The sequence below is a fragment of the Sinocyclocheilus rhinocerous genome, unplaced genomic scaffold (assembly GCF_001515625.1).
Source record: "Sinocyclocheilus rhinocerous isolate Xijiao unplaced genomic scaffold, SAMN03320098_v1.1 scaffold1065, whole genome shotgun sequence".
Lineage (NCBI taxonomy): Eukaryota > Metazoa > Chordata > Actinopteri > Cypriniformes > Cyprinidae > Sinocyclocheilus > Sinocyclocheilus rhinocerous.
This window is the reverse complement of record NW_015628720.1, coordinates 700908-716011: the sequence shown is the minus strand read 5'-3', so window position 1 is coordinate 716011 and position 15104 is coordinate 700908. Positions and strand designations below refer to the sequence as shown.

Below are 15104 nucleotides of genomic sequence, written 5' to 3'. Positions count from 1 at the left end.
AACAAGTTTACAGCATTTATTAATCTAGGTTACTGCTAATTACTAAATTCTCTGGTTCATAGTTAATTAATGATCATTCATAATACACCAAATAATTTGTACAACTTTTGTAAAATTAACTTTAGCCATGATTAAGAAATGCTAGTTCATCATACCAAATGCTATTATATAATAATATAATTTTGTCATCCCATATCAATAATAAATGAGATGTCATGAGAATATGCTCATAACCCACTATGTGGTCCTCCTCTAGTAGCCTACTTCCAGTACTAGTACTCAACCTAGTACTCAATGAGGTCACGATCCAAAATTTGGTCACAGGTCTATACTGATTATATCACAGACATCAGGGAAAAATTATACACAAAAAAAGGTGAAACAAACCATGTAATCATGCATTGCTATGATAGAAAAATCTAAATAAACACTTGAACAGAACACATCTAAGAACTCCATTAAGTCTCCTGAGATAGGAGCAACCTCTGAGTAATAAAATTGTCCTGTGACAGACAAAGAAAAAGAAAGAACAAGAGAGGTGAAGGGAGATATGAGGAGAAAGAATGAGAGTGAGTAAGATAAAAAGGGAGAAATCCACAAGTCTGAATCATTAAAGAGATATCTACAAACAGACAATGCTTTTGTTTGAGTTTCCTTCATTTTGCTGCTAATGATATACACATGGCCATCACTCATTTGCCAGCTGTGTTCACACCTCATCACTTGTACACAGTGATTGACAATAATGGCGGTAGAGTGAGAACAAAATGTTTCCCAAGAAGGGAGGGAAGTAGAGGAGAGATGAGCGCGATAGGTTTCGTGAGCGCACATGGATGCTACGATGAGCATGGCGCTTTGTTTGGTTCCACTGACTGAGCTGAAATTGATTTCTGTGTGAGGCACGCACACCACAAGCCCCTCTGCATTCTGATGGAATAAATAAAACATCCTCTTATGCACCGTGAAGAGGGGAGGGGGCATATGAAAGAGTAAATTGGAAGAGAACAGAAGCAAAAGGAAAATAATGAAGAGAAAAGAAGGAACAGAACCAAGAAAATAAGTGAGAGGATAAAGACTGAGACGTTACAGAGATAAAGATGGAGAACAAAAAATGGAGTGAAGGATACAGATCTAGGGCTTTCCAGCAAAGCAGAATCGGTCGCCTGCAATGGTCACTAGTCTGGTCTAGTACTGTAGCTCTCATCTATTAAGTGACAAGCCAAGAATGGAAATCGGGGAAAATGTAATGCAAAATGCAATTAATTAAATACAATGCAAAATTGACCAGAGTTAGCATAGTAAAGAGGAGAAGAAACCACATATCCTTTATTCAATGCTATATGTCAAATGCTGTATGGCTAATCAAACTGTATGGTCATGCAAAAATTGCACAATTTTGCAAAAAGTCATCTGCCACTTAGATTCTGCCAAAATAGCAAATATACTAACATTAGACCATGAAAGTAAGTGTTCTGGTTTTCCTAGTTTTCATATTCTTAGGCAGTTTATGCTAATATTAATACATTTCAGCAGGGTTAGTATTTCAGAACAGACCTGATGCTGAGACCATCTATGCTCCAATTAGTTGGGGAGATAAGTAGCTTTTATGGTTAATTAAAAACACCACCTTAATTAAACAGACTCCACTTGATGGCTTGACCTATGTGACTTTGCCCTAGGCTATCAAATATAGTGTTTTAAGGCAAGTGCCACAGAAGCAGCAGTAGGATCGCTAAACGATTTGGAGGATATCACAGATATACTGTGGTTGTTTATCGAACAGTCTCATATCAAACTAATGATTGACATTGAATGAATGACAAAAAAATACATTATTTGATATATACATATGACAGAAATAGACATTATTTATTAATAATTATCTTTAATTATCTTCTCTTTAACAAAGAAAACAAAGAAAAAATATTACAGACACAGGTAAGTGCCATATGGTGCATGACAAATGACAAAACCAAAACAACACAGAGACCACAGCAGTAGTGGCATATATAGATGTTTTAACAATATATTAAATGGTTAATAGTTAATCATTATGCACAGCCACAGAAAACAAGACACTAACTGATTGACAAAACGATAAAGTTATCTGATCCAGACTTCAATCAGAATGAACGCTACAGACCCGATGCTATGTTATTAAACTCACTTCCATTTCTGCTGGTGGGTTGGCCATATTTTAGCACAGCTGTTATGCAGAATCTGTACACAACAGACAAGAGACTGGCAACAAGAGACCTCGACTTGTTAAAGATTTGCATCTATGCTGAAAAACTGAATTGCATTGAGTATCATTTTGGAATGAGATTGTGACCTGAAATGAAAATGTGTGGTGCCTAAAGATACCAAACCCTACTTAATACACCACATGGAACGGTTATATTTTGTGTCTGAAAACTTTTATAGCTATAACCTGTGGGCTTTCTAAACATTTCTGTGCTACGAGGAAGCTGCTGATACATTTTAAGCATTAGCAGAGTCTGATGCAACAGTTTAATTGTTCTAGGTATCTTTCTACCATCTTTGTGAGAACAGCAGATTAGATTTATTCCTCAAACACTGATAAATGACTGATGAATGCTAATGATCCTTTATTGTCACGACTGCAGGGATGTCAAGGACGAATCCTTCTCCATCATGAATGGAGCTCTTGATGAAAAGATTAGCTAGGTTTGCTGTGGTTAGCATCTCTAAGTGCGAGGTGGGAAAACTGTCTGCAGGAACCGCAGCACCATTCAGAAAAGTAAGATCCCAGCATATGTGCTCAGGGACAAGGGCAGCACTCAGCATGTGTTTTAGTCTGAGATCTCTCAGCACAAGCTCACACAGGAGCAGGGGGATCTGTGGGGACGTGTTGTTTGATAATGCTGATATAGTGGGAGCAGGGTCCCAGGAGCCACACAGAGAGCCGGTGAAATGGAGAAGGGTCCAGAGGGTATTCCATGCCAAAGGGAACCTGCAAAGCAGGTGGGCCGGGAGTACGCGTGTCCTCGTGTAGCAGGAAGCGAGTGAGGGGAGGAGGGACGACATGACATGACACTGACTCGTTAAGAGCCTGGCACTGCCTGCCGCCTGCTAATTTATGCAAATGAAGGTTATTGACTCCTGGGAGGTGGGATGTCGGGGGGTGGGTGCTGTCAGAGTTTGGCTGGCAGCCAACGGCGTGCAGTAAAAACAGTGGGCTGCTGCAGTGGCGGTGACGGCTTGTGCGGCTGGAAAGTTCGGCAGAGCGCCACAGGAGCGCCGTGCCAGAACAACGTACCCCGTTAGTTGCCTGGCAAGGCGGGCAGAGAAGCGACCAATCAGGGGTACGCTGCCTCCTCTACCCTGGCCGAATGGCATCGCCCTCACGGCCCTCCCCTCACTCGCGCTCCTCCTCTCCACCCCGTCGCTCCGGTTGCCCAGGATGATTTTATAAACATTTTGCCAGCCGATCAATAGCTGTATTGATCAGGCATTGTGAGAGTGATCCGTCTAAAACCCCCAGCAGCCTGCAGCTCTAAGAGAGGGAGGAGCGAGGGAAAGGGAGAGAGAGGCTGCAGAGAGGACGAGGAAAGGGAAAGAGAGAGAGGAAAGGAGAGAGAGGCTGCAGCCACAGAAGAGAGAGGTAGAGGGGAGAGAAGGGGAGATCTCACAGAGAGGCAGAAGGAGGCAGTGCTGAAGGTAAAGCAGTGTGGTGTGGACGTAGAGAAGCGAGCAGGAGCAGCCATTGGGACTGCGTTAACATGCATTCTAATCGCTTTCTCGTTAAGCCGCGGAAGGGAGGGGTGACTAATGAGTCTCGCCGTAAGTATACAAAATCATTTACGGAGAGAGAGAGGGAGTGGGCGAGAGAGGTAACGTATGAACGAAAACAGGCGCAGGTTTGGCCTGGTGAGTAAATGAGCATATGTGTGCGCGGGGGGAGGCGGAGGTGTGTAATCGCTGTGGGAGATGGTACACGATTAATTCTGATTGCTTTGTAAATTTAATTATCATTTATTCTCTCTCTAGCCGTGGTTGACGGCGATGGAGTCGCATACCATAAAATTTACCTGCGAACGACTATACCCGATGACTTCTCGCTCATAAGGAGGCCTGCTAAATACGGCAGTGATCACTTCGGAAGGGAATTCATAATGAGAAAACATCATACCGAGAGCAGGTCCAATGCATTTGATAGCCTTGAGGATAATTGCGGGCCACTTTAAGGATTTTGGTGCCTGATCTTTTCGTAAACCCAAACTGTGCACCAATGGATCATGGTGGAACGTTCAAAAATTGGATATCAATCATTGGACGTGCATCAGTCCCTCGCTATTGGAGTACAGACACTTTCAACTTTCTACTGACTGAATATTTGTCTCACTTTTTGGACAAAAGTCTGGATAATAAACAGAAGAGCTGCTGGTCCTACAGTGGAGAACAATGGATGAGGCGAGGGCTGTTTAGAAAATCAGGCCTGTCTTGCCACTCAGTCACATGACACACCAGGGGGGATCAGGCACAAGAGCCCAAGGGAGGCCTGTATTGATCCAGACCAAAGTATATTTCGGCAGCACTGTGGTTTGTGCTCAACTGATGTGCTCAGGGCTGATTGAGGATCAGGCCTGGTCTGCAGGCCATAATGAAGAGAATTGATGCAGGATGTCAGACCACTGATCACCAATCGGTCCCACAATCTAAAACCAAGAGAATGAAGCCCTGTCTTCTATTTCTGTTGAATACCTTTGTGTAATGGAAATGTTCACTTTAACACACACATTTAAGGTGTACACCTCTGGCATGACATCATGCTGGCTGTAGTGCCCTGCGTTGCCAACTAGCATCTGAAACATGGATCTAAACGAGACACAATGATATAAAGACCTATAATACGGAGTTGGAGACAACACTGGACTGTGATTATGATCGAAACTTTGTTCACCCAAAACTTGTCAATAATTACTCAAATTGTTCCAAACCCATATGACTTTCTAGCAGGCTTATCTTGCAGAAGGTCTAAGCTGTTTTTCTCCAGTCTACAAAAGTGAATGACCACCATTGTTAGCCTTGGTCCCCATCCACCTTTATTGTATGGAGAAAAGCAGCTTGGACACTCTGCTAAATATCTCCTTTTGTGTTCCATGCAAGAAAGAAAGTCATACATATTTGAATCAAAATGAGGGTGCACTTTCATTTTTGGCTGAACTATTTCTTTAAGTTGTTACACAGACACACCGCAGTTTATTAGCGAGATTATGTTACCCGCACCTGATTCATTGCAGTAGGTGCTAAATTAGGGAAATTGAGGTGTGCTGTGGCTCAAAATACCAAAAGCACTTTATTTATACGCACCTAGAAGTTTATATCTTAAATTTAGACTCAAACTTAGGCTGTGGGTTTCATCCACTGACATCTTTCAAAGATGGATGTGCTACAGCAAATAAAATATATTATTGTGCATTTTTTAATGTTGGATATATATAGTATATTTCTAGAGAAGAATGATATGTATACTTTTTAGTTAGGAAAGGAAAACAAATATTATGTGCAAGCTCTATTTTTCATAAAAGGAATGACCTCATTCTATAGTTTCAGATCCGCAAATCCTGTCCTTTTATTTTAAGGAGGGCAAGACATGTATTTGTTAAGAATGAGAGAAAAAGGCACAATTAATTGGTCAGGAAACCTTAACAAGTAAATAAATTATGGCAATTAGTAAAAACACAACGAAAACGGCTCCCTTGAGACTGTGATGCAGTAAGGCTTCAAAATGAAGGGATCATTAGCAATCTGTGCTAATGCCACAATCAGTAAAGGAACAAAAAAAAAAAAAACAACGGATGAATGAAAGAATAAAAAGGGAACAGGGTGCAGGAAACAAGGAAAAGGGGTAATACGAAAATATTTCACTTCCTTAGGCTAGTGTTGCAACAGACAAATATGTCAGTGGGCCACAATAGAGTATATGTGCACACCTGTGAGTGTAGGACTGTGTGTAACTGTGTGTGAATAAAATGATCAATAAGAGCCTGTGGCAGTGTGTGTCTGCCAGTAAGTTAGCACTACATTACGACTGGATTACAAGGAGATTCCGTTGCAATGTGCGTGCGTAAGTCCTGCTGAGGGAGCCTCGGTTTGGCCCTGAGACAGGCAGTCTGCAGTCCACCTGTGTGTGTTAAGCACATACCAGCTGTAACAGTTCAGACTCATATGTTTGCTACTCATCGCGGCATTTCTGGCTGTGAGAGATAGGCTAATCTTATCTAAACACTGCGGTAAAGACCTGAGAGGCCACTGTAAGTTCAAACGCGAGTGTGTTTTTCATACTCATTTTTGTAGTAGAATAGTGTTTGATTGAATCTCTAGTTCCGATTTGACACGTGAAGTTGTGATGTGACGCTGTCACTCATGTCCTGTGTGCGGTCTAAGTGGGTGTAAAGACTCATGTTAGCCTCATTCACTCAGGTGCTGCTGGGAAATCTGTGCGGGAGTGGGCGTACGTACCGGCAGGCCACCGGAGATCCAGTAGTGTGCACCGTTCAAACGCTGTCTCCCGTCACAGAGTGGATCCAAACCTAGAACACAGACACACAGACATACAGAAATACAAAGAAAGACGTGTGAGACATAAAAGAAACAGATGCATTGGGACAGTATTAGGAATTGAGTGACAGAGCATCTCAGAAGCGCGAGCTTCTGCTCTCACATTTTCTGCACCCAGACCTGGTCTAAATGTGCTATTACTAATTCATGTTTATTAATGCAGCGATGCGTGAAGGTGGCAGGGACAGATTGCTGCTGTTGCTGCGGTGCATGTTTGCATGCGCAACGTCAGCTTGGGAATCATGGGAACTCTATCTCGCACGCTCAGAAGCACATACGCACATGTAGAAACAGCTTGACTGCTAACTGTTGATGCCAGGTCGCATGTGTTTCTCAGTGCTGCTGGCACAGATCATTGGTGAGGTAGCAGGAGGGTTGGAGGAGGGGCCGCTGATGGCCCCTGCCAAGGCCCTCTATTCCCAGAGCCTCTCGCCCCCCTGTGCCCTTGGGCATCTGTTGTAGAGTTATTGTTTTCACTGGCACACAATTAGCAACATTACACATTTATTTAGCCCTGCTCTAATGCTCCATAATTAGCTTCAGGCCCTAAACAAGCACCATTCTCCCCTCCGAGGCGGTCGCAGTCTTCCGTGATTCAGCACAAGCGAGGGAACGCGGGACAGAAAAGTGGAAAAAAGAGCGAGAAAGAGAATTACTAGAGTTGCTAGCAGGGCCGGCTTGTGTGTTGGCTCAGCATTTCTTAAGAGCTCTTTAGGGGCCTGTTGGCTGAGCAGTGCGTGCGTACAGGGAGGAAAGGGCAAACACGGAGCGGTTACACTTTTATAGAATGCTTTGTGGAAAAACACCCCTGACACACACCTCAGCACTGCAGCCCTGTTTGTCATAGGGCCCAAGGGGCCACACTGGCCTCTCACATGACTGTGAGCAATGACCTTCCAGGGCAGCAGTTTAAGAGAGTAAGGCAACCTCACCTCCTCTCCTGTGCTGCTCTCTGGGAAATGGAGTCTCACGCCAGCACAGATATCTAAATTGCTATTAGATTTTTTTAAAAGATTTTCATACTGTTTTATGATTACAGCAACCAGTAACTGAGGTTAGTTTTTGTTATTTGTCATGAAATGTTCTTAACCAATTGCTATTACCTTTTTTTTTTTTTTGCCAGGAATTGCCATTAATTTTTTGGCATGAACACCATTAGATTTGACATGTAATTGCCATTAGATTTTTGCCAATAATATTACAATAATTTGCATTAGAACTGCCATTGGAATTTGTAAAGAATTGCCAACAATTTACCTTTCACTTTGTGGCCTTAATTCCATTAGATTTCACATATAATTGGCACTGAATTTTTGCCAACAATATCCACTGGATTTTTTCCAATAATATCCAACAACTCTCATTAGATTTTACAATTTGTCTTGAAACGTTTTCCACTAATTGCCATTGCTTTTTTTTTTACCAGAAATTGCCATTACATTTTACCAATAATTTGCATTAGAGTTGCTGTTGGATTTTGTCAAGAATTGGCAATAATTGCCATTTGATTTTTACCAGTAATATCCATTAGATTTCACCTGGAATTTCCATTCAGTTTTGCAATTAAAATATCAAAATAACTATTGTTAGATTTTAGAATTTGTCATGAAATGTTCTCCACTACTTGACTTTTTTTTTTTTTTTGCCAAGGATTGCCTTTCGATTTTTTTAACCAATAATGAGCATTAGATTTTGCCATTTGATTTTATCATTAATCATTATTGCATTTTGACAAGTATTGCAAATAATTGCAATAATTATTGAATGAATAATGTATTTTATTAGATTTAACACATAATTGAATTTTTTTTTTGCCAGTAACACCCCTTATATTTCACAATAAATGTATATTTTTTTATAGTTAGATTATGCAATAATTGTTGTTAGATTTTAGATTTTGTCAAAGTGTAAAGAATTCCATTACATTGTACACATATCGCCATTACATTTTTGCCAATAATATTCATTAGAGCCAAGAATTATTTTTATTTAGAGTAGCTGCCATCTGTTTTGGTTAGTGTATATACTATAGTTTGCTGGCAAAAAAAAAAAAAAAAAAGGGCAGGTCAACACTTTTTATTGTGTGTTACTGAAAAGGAAAAAATATATATACATATATATATAATAATGTATGGAAAAATCTTATGTACCTCAATTGTCCAGAGTGAAGCCGATGGCTCATGTTTGTATATGTATATTGTTTATGGAAACAAAGGTCAAAACCAAGTTCAAGTCAATGTGCATATTGCATACATATTCATGCACTGGCTATATCAATCTATTTCAGCTGAGGCTAGTGGGAGGAGCCCGGTGATGAGGTCAAAAGGGACACAGACACATGAATATCAGAAGCGCACATGCACAGCTGCATCGTATCTGGATGCACTCACTACAGAATAAGTAAATAAACCCAAAGGTTGACATACAATTCCAAAATGCTGGTCGTAAAACTGAATTCATAATGTTGTCATGTGAAAATCATTCGAAGTATGAGCTATTTTCTCAGCCGTCATTCTGAAAAGACAATACTCAATGGAATCGAATTAAAGCATCGCATTTATGAAATGGGAAAGGTCCATGTTCCCAGAAATCACATCCAGCAAAACTGACCTCTGACCTATTTCATTTTAGCATGACTGCCATTATCCAGCAGAAAATTAGAAACGTCCTGCTATTGTCTGGTCCCGCGGCGGGGGCGTGGTTATGAAAAGATAAACGCAGTGTCTACAAAAGAGCAGCAACTGCACAGATTCAAGAGTCTTACGAGAAAAACTACAAGCTACCAGGCTGAGGTACTGGTTTGATGAGCATTTGTGTGTGTACATATGTGTGTGTTTAGGTTTATGCTGTGTTATTTGAGGAATAGCTATGCAATTTAGCAAAATTTAGCAAATTTATATTTGTGGTTTTATGATTTATCCCCCAGTTTATTCATTTGAAACAAAAAATAAAGAGGATGAATCATCTAAATTTGAGACATTCAAGTGCCAAGAAGGAAGGGAGAAAAGGGGATGTCTCTCTGGTCTCCATGGGCAACCAGGGTTATGCTGTCTTTTCGTGTAAACATGAGGAGAATAAGGACAAAGCGTCTGTTGGTAACAAAGCCATTACATGTCAATGAGTGAAGAGGTGACACGGTTCCACGCAGCTTCACTGCATGGAAGCGTCCCGATCGCTCACACTTTCCCCCATAAATATGCAAACGGATGTAATGTCCCTTTCTTCAATATAGATCAACAATAAAAACATCACTGCATCAGTGCACGCGTTCAAAATCTGAATATATAAAAGTAAAAATTTGCTTTTTGTGCTCCAAAACAGCAGGGTATCAAACTTCCCGTCTCACATATGTATCTCTCAAATATGTGAATATATTAGTCATATTTTTGGCTTTTCAAAAGGCGAATCGCTGTCCATTCTAATGCACATGTGCGAGATGTGAGGGGCACAGGACGCAGACGTTTCAAATGTTATATTTCCATGATTGCTTCTCGCTCCCCATTTCCTGTCTATTGTGCGGGTGCAAGAGGCATTGTGTGGAGCGTCTGTGCGCGCGCGGGGCGGGTCGGTTCAGAAAGGACATCCCCCTGGGAGCTCGGAGCAGCCCCATCTTTTATTAATCAGAGGCCCCTGTGCCACACTCCACGCTTATCACATTTAACAGCCTCAGATGGAGATGCGGCTCTGGGTGGGGTGCCTCCGCTCGAGCCGAGGAGGCCGTCTAGAACGCGTGTGAGCGGGACGGTGGGGGTTTGGGTGCGGACCCATCATGCACCTCCATCACCCAGCTATTAGGCCGAATCACAATACAGCAAATGACCTTCTGCTGACAAGAAAAAATGAGCAGGTCTTCTGTATGGGGGGAAAAAAGGATTGTCAAGAAGAGGTGACACATTGATTGCTTAATATGCGTATCCTGAGGGCCCGGGGTTCGCAGTCTTCCTCTTCTATATAAATGTAGAAGCAGGGGAACGGAGCAGGTGGAGTGAAGGAGAAATTGAAATGCCATGTTAGATTGGAGGGTCTGCTCTCAAACCATGCGGCCCAACCAACAAATGCACGAACACAAAGGTCTCGCGCATGCGGATGAAAAGGTAAAGTCCGTGTTGTGCACTCAGGGCTCTAAGATGTCGTCCCGACACCCTTCTCTTTTTTTGCCTCGTTCGTCCTCTTTCACCCCCCTCCCCTCGTCTCATGTATGTCGTAGCTCAGATGAATCAGTGTCAGCGGTGTTGAGAGCACTTACTGTCAACCCCAGAGCCCCGGGCCACGCCACTGATGGACACAAACTATAAAATATCACCCCCCTAGGGAGACATTGTTCAAACTCTTCCCCCACAGCCCTGAGGTGAAGAGCTCACTCTCTTTTTCACTTTCTCTCGGTCTGTGCATCTGGTTTTGCGTGTCGATTCGCATGGCTGTGAAGCCAAAATCCAGTTTCTTTGGGACTGGGCTATTGAGATACAGCGGTGGAGCTCAAATCTGTCAAATTGTCGGACTTCTTTGTGCCGCTCCACGCTGGAGCTTGGTTAAATGACACAACAGGAATCACAGATCTGAGACCTCTGACAGCTGAAGACTAGAAGACAAAAGCAGAAATCTTGATGTCCACTCCAGGTTTAAATAATGTAGAAGTGTGCATGCTGGGATTGCCATCAATCCCAGTCTCTGATGACGGCACTTATTTCAACTGATAAGTGGAGTAGAAAGCGAGAGGGAGCAGAGGCAGACAGGAAAGGAGGGATGAAGCGAGGGGGAAAGGAGGGAGACGCCACCCAAAACAACTCCTCCAGTCTATATGGGTCACTGGGCTTCAACTCTCCTTTTTGCATTCACAAGGTCAACAACTAAATCACTCTCTCTGCTGAAGTGTCCATGTGTCTATATGCATGTGTGAATAAATGTGCATAAGTGTTATGACCCTCATTATTATTAATATTAGTTTTTCATTAAAAATGCAGTTCAAATGGCATATTTTTGGGGGGCGTAGTCAAAAATGTCAGGATGATACAACTGTCCTGATATCATAAAGAAGAAGATAAATAAATACATACATACATTTTTTTTTCTGAACAAAAAGTAATCAGCATAATCATTTAGCATTTCTTAAAAATGCTTATTAGTATTTTGAAAACATTTACCACCTAAAACCATTTTATTTTTGCACAAATACAAATGTTTTTTGTTTTTTTTTAAGTTAAAGTTTTTTTTATTTGATTTTTACTATCCTTATCATGGACATGCTTACACATCATTGACCCATAAAGGGTCAATATCAAAGCAAATATGTTAATTTATCTCTAATATTAATTCTAATGCAACAGAAAAACACACAGATGTACACACTCACCTACAAATTAGCACAAAGAAATGTTGTGCATACTGAGTCAGATATTGACAGTTGACTTCTAGTTCTCTGGAAATCTGTCTGTCGCCACTTGACTTATTGAATCAAGCCATATTAGCAGGTAAACGTCAGAAAGATTAGTGTGCATTAAGATGCTGGCAGCTGCTACTGGCGCTGCATTATATTGTGTGTGTGTGTGTGTGTGTGTGTGTTGGGGAAACTGTTCTAATTGGACCTGTTTACTGCACTGGCACACAGTAAGTTCTGGGTTTAGGCCTTGAGTGGGCGGGAAGAGGCGAACACTCTAAATGCACTGGATCAGGAGCAAGTCACTGATTGCAATTTCTTCCTCTCTTTCCTTTTCCTTTCCTTTCTTCCCTTCTGATCAGCCTGGCTTAGCAGTCTCACAGGAGCCCATCTATCTAATGATAATGTGAGAGTCAAGCTGAACTATAACAAGCTAACTTGTCCAAAAGTCCTCATTACACATAAACAGCATAACATATCTAAATGCAAACCGTCAATAGTTATGTGCTTTAAAAAACTGACAGGTTAATTCTTCAATTTATAATGAGTCATTCAGGCAGTGTTTAACGGGGTTATTTCAGCAAATAGAAGGTTATACACAGAAAAGCCATAAATAAAAATAATGAAATTCTTGAAAAGAAAGGCAATTGGCATATTGTTGAGATATTTCTTAAAAGTTCACTGCTTATTAATATTTAGATACGTGATATATGTTTGGGTGTGTGTAATTATAAAAAAATGCAATCAAAAATACTGTAAATTGTAAAAAATGTTTATGTATATATATATATATATATATATATATATATTTTTTTTTTCCCCTCAGCCATAGTGTCACAACAAAACTCTGTACTAAAACCTAATGAGCAGCCTTACTGGCTACATAGGCAGCTACCTTCTAAGGGAACATCTTAACCTGGTTCATAAAAATTAACCATGGTTTTATTGTAGTAAAAGTGTAGTAATCATGTTGTTTTTTATTACCATTTGTATTACCAAAGTTATTACTACAATTAATAAAATTACTACAAATACCATGGTTAAACTATGGGTAATATAGCAAAACGGTTAAATGGTTAATTTGTGGTTACCATGGTTTAACTATACTAACCATGTTTTTTTGTTGTTGTTGTTTTTGTTTGGGTTGCACACAACACAACACTACTATGCATAAATGTACAAAAAAATACTGGCGGGGGGGATGGGGGGTCGGGGGGGTCGCGATAAGAGCAGAACAGGAGTTGGGGCTGGGGGAGCTTTACTGTAAAAAACGGTCATATAAATCTAATAAATACCCCACAGCATCCGTCACGCCGGCCATTTTCTGAACGCTATTATTAGTAATTTTTTGATTCCATTCTGGCAGTGGGCCACACACAGGCTCATAACAAAGTGGCGACCTAATGTGTCGCAAAGCGGTTCAAGAGGCTGACGACGGAGGGCAGGCGGAAGAGCCACACTCTGGAAAGACCTGACACGACAGAAAAAGAGGGCCATTAAAAATCAGACTCCCTAATAAATGCAGCGCCACTAAAAAATAATGGCTGGCTTGTGATGAGGGTCAGCCTCGTTTTGCGAGCTCATTCTCCGCGTTCATCTTCTGCACCGTTGTCGCCCTGCGCCGACACGAACTGCGTTCAAATGCAAATAGCAACATCCTGTTTCTCATCTGTAAATGGGCAATTAGTACGGACACTTTTTGTTTTAAATGCTCCATATTTTATTGTTATTGAAATGTCAGAGTCTTATTTAGCTGTGAGATGAATAATAAATAAGGTGTAATTACTGTCCTAAATGAGCTGCATGGGTCAGTCTCTCTCCTTCTCTCACTAATTAGATGTTGTAATTAGTTTTTCTGATAGATCAGGAAGGTCTGGGGGGGCCCTGGTAAGTGTGTGAGGGGTGAGACAACTTTGTACAGCCCCCCGTGTGCTGTTCATTAATGCCATAGCTGTGGGTGAATACGTGATATATGTTTGGGTGTGTGTAATTATAAAAAAATGCAATCAAAAATACTGTAAATTGTAAAAAATGTTTATGTATATATATATATATATATATATATATATTTTTTTTTTCCCCTCAGCCATAGTGTCACAACAAAACTCTGTACTAAAACCTAATGAGCAGCCTTACTGGCTACATAGGCAGCTACCTTCTAAGGGAACATCTTAACCTGGTTCATAAAAATTAACCATGGTTTTATTGTAGTAAAAGTGTAGTAATCATGTTGTTTTTTATTACCATTTGTATTACCAAAGTTATTACTACAATTAATAAAATTACTACAAATACCATGGTTAAACTATGGGTAATATAGCAAAACGGTTAAATGGTTAATTTGTGGTTACCATGGTTTAACTATACTAACCATGTTTTTTTTTTGTTGTTGTTTTTGTTTGGGTTGCACACAACACAACACTACTATGCATAAATGTACAAAAAAATACTGGCTAAAATAATCTAAATTTGATTACACTGATTGAACTAGGGTTTTGTTACATTTCTGTATTCAATGAAATTCACTATTTATTCTTCTTTAGACATTGTCTACCATTCAGGATTATTTATTTATTTATACCACAATGAGGTATCCCATTCTGTTTCTGTCTACGTAAATTATGAAATAGCCTTCATGTCGGAAGTTATTCCATTGCATACTGTAGGCAGTGATGCTATCTAGGTTGGCAGCTTACTAAGCATTAGTACAGACCTGATTCTGACTAAGAAGTGTTTCCATCAGAGATGCCCTTCCGTGGATGTAGTAGGGTGAAGAGAGAAGGTGGTAGTTGCCTCAGCAACAGTATACAAGGTTGGAGGACACGAGTGTCAGCCGTGACTGGTGATGACTGCAGTAAGTGTGTGTGTAGGTTAAGGCAGGTGATGTGAGTTCTGAGCGATGAGATACTGTTCTTCGAGGTGACCTTTCTACCTGTAACCCAAACGTCTGCTATCAGCACCGTCCTCCCTGTGCCGGGCCCGTGGTGAGTCGACACCGAGGCCGGCGCCCAGAGACTCATCCATAATTTCTGATGAGCGTAATGCCATCTCCACTTCATAATTATGTGCTATTCCTCCACCTCCAGTGCAGCCAATGAGACCAGCAGACGCACACTGCCCTAATGAGCAGTTCGGATGAAGGGTG

General features: G+C 41.0%; 1 protein-coding gene across 1 annotated transcript in view; it reads right to left on the bottom strand.

Annotated features, from left to right (window-relative positions):
* Positions 1-15104, bottom strand: part of LOC107738341 (zinc finger homeobox protein 3-like) — a 235323-nt gene that overhangs the window by 186076 nt on the left and 34143 nt on the right. Inside the window, exon 3 of the mRNA XM_016550084.1 lies at positions 6487-6557. The gene's annotated coding sequence lies outside the window, so the exon portion shown is untranslated. The remainder of the gene's footprint in view (positions 1-6486; positions 6558-15104) is intronic.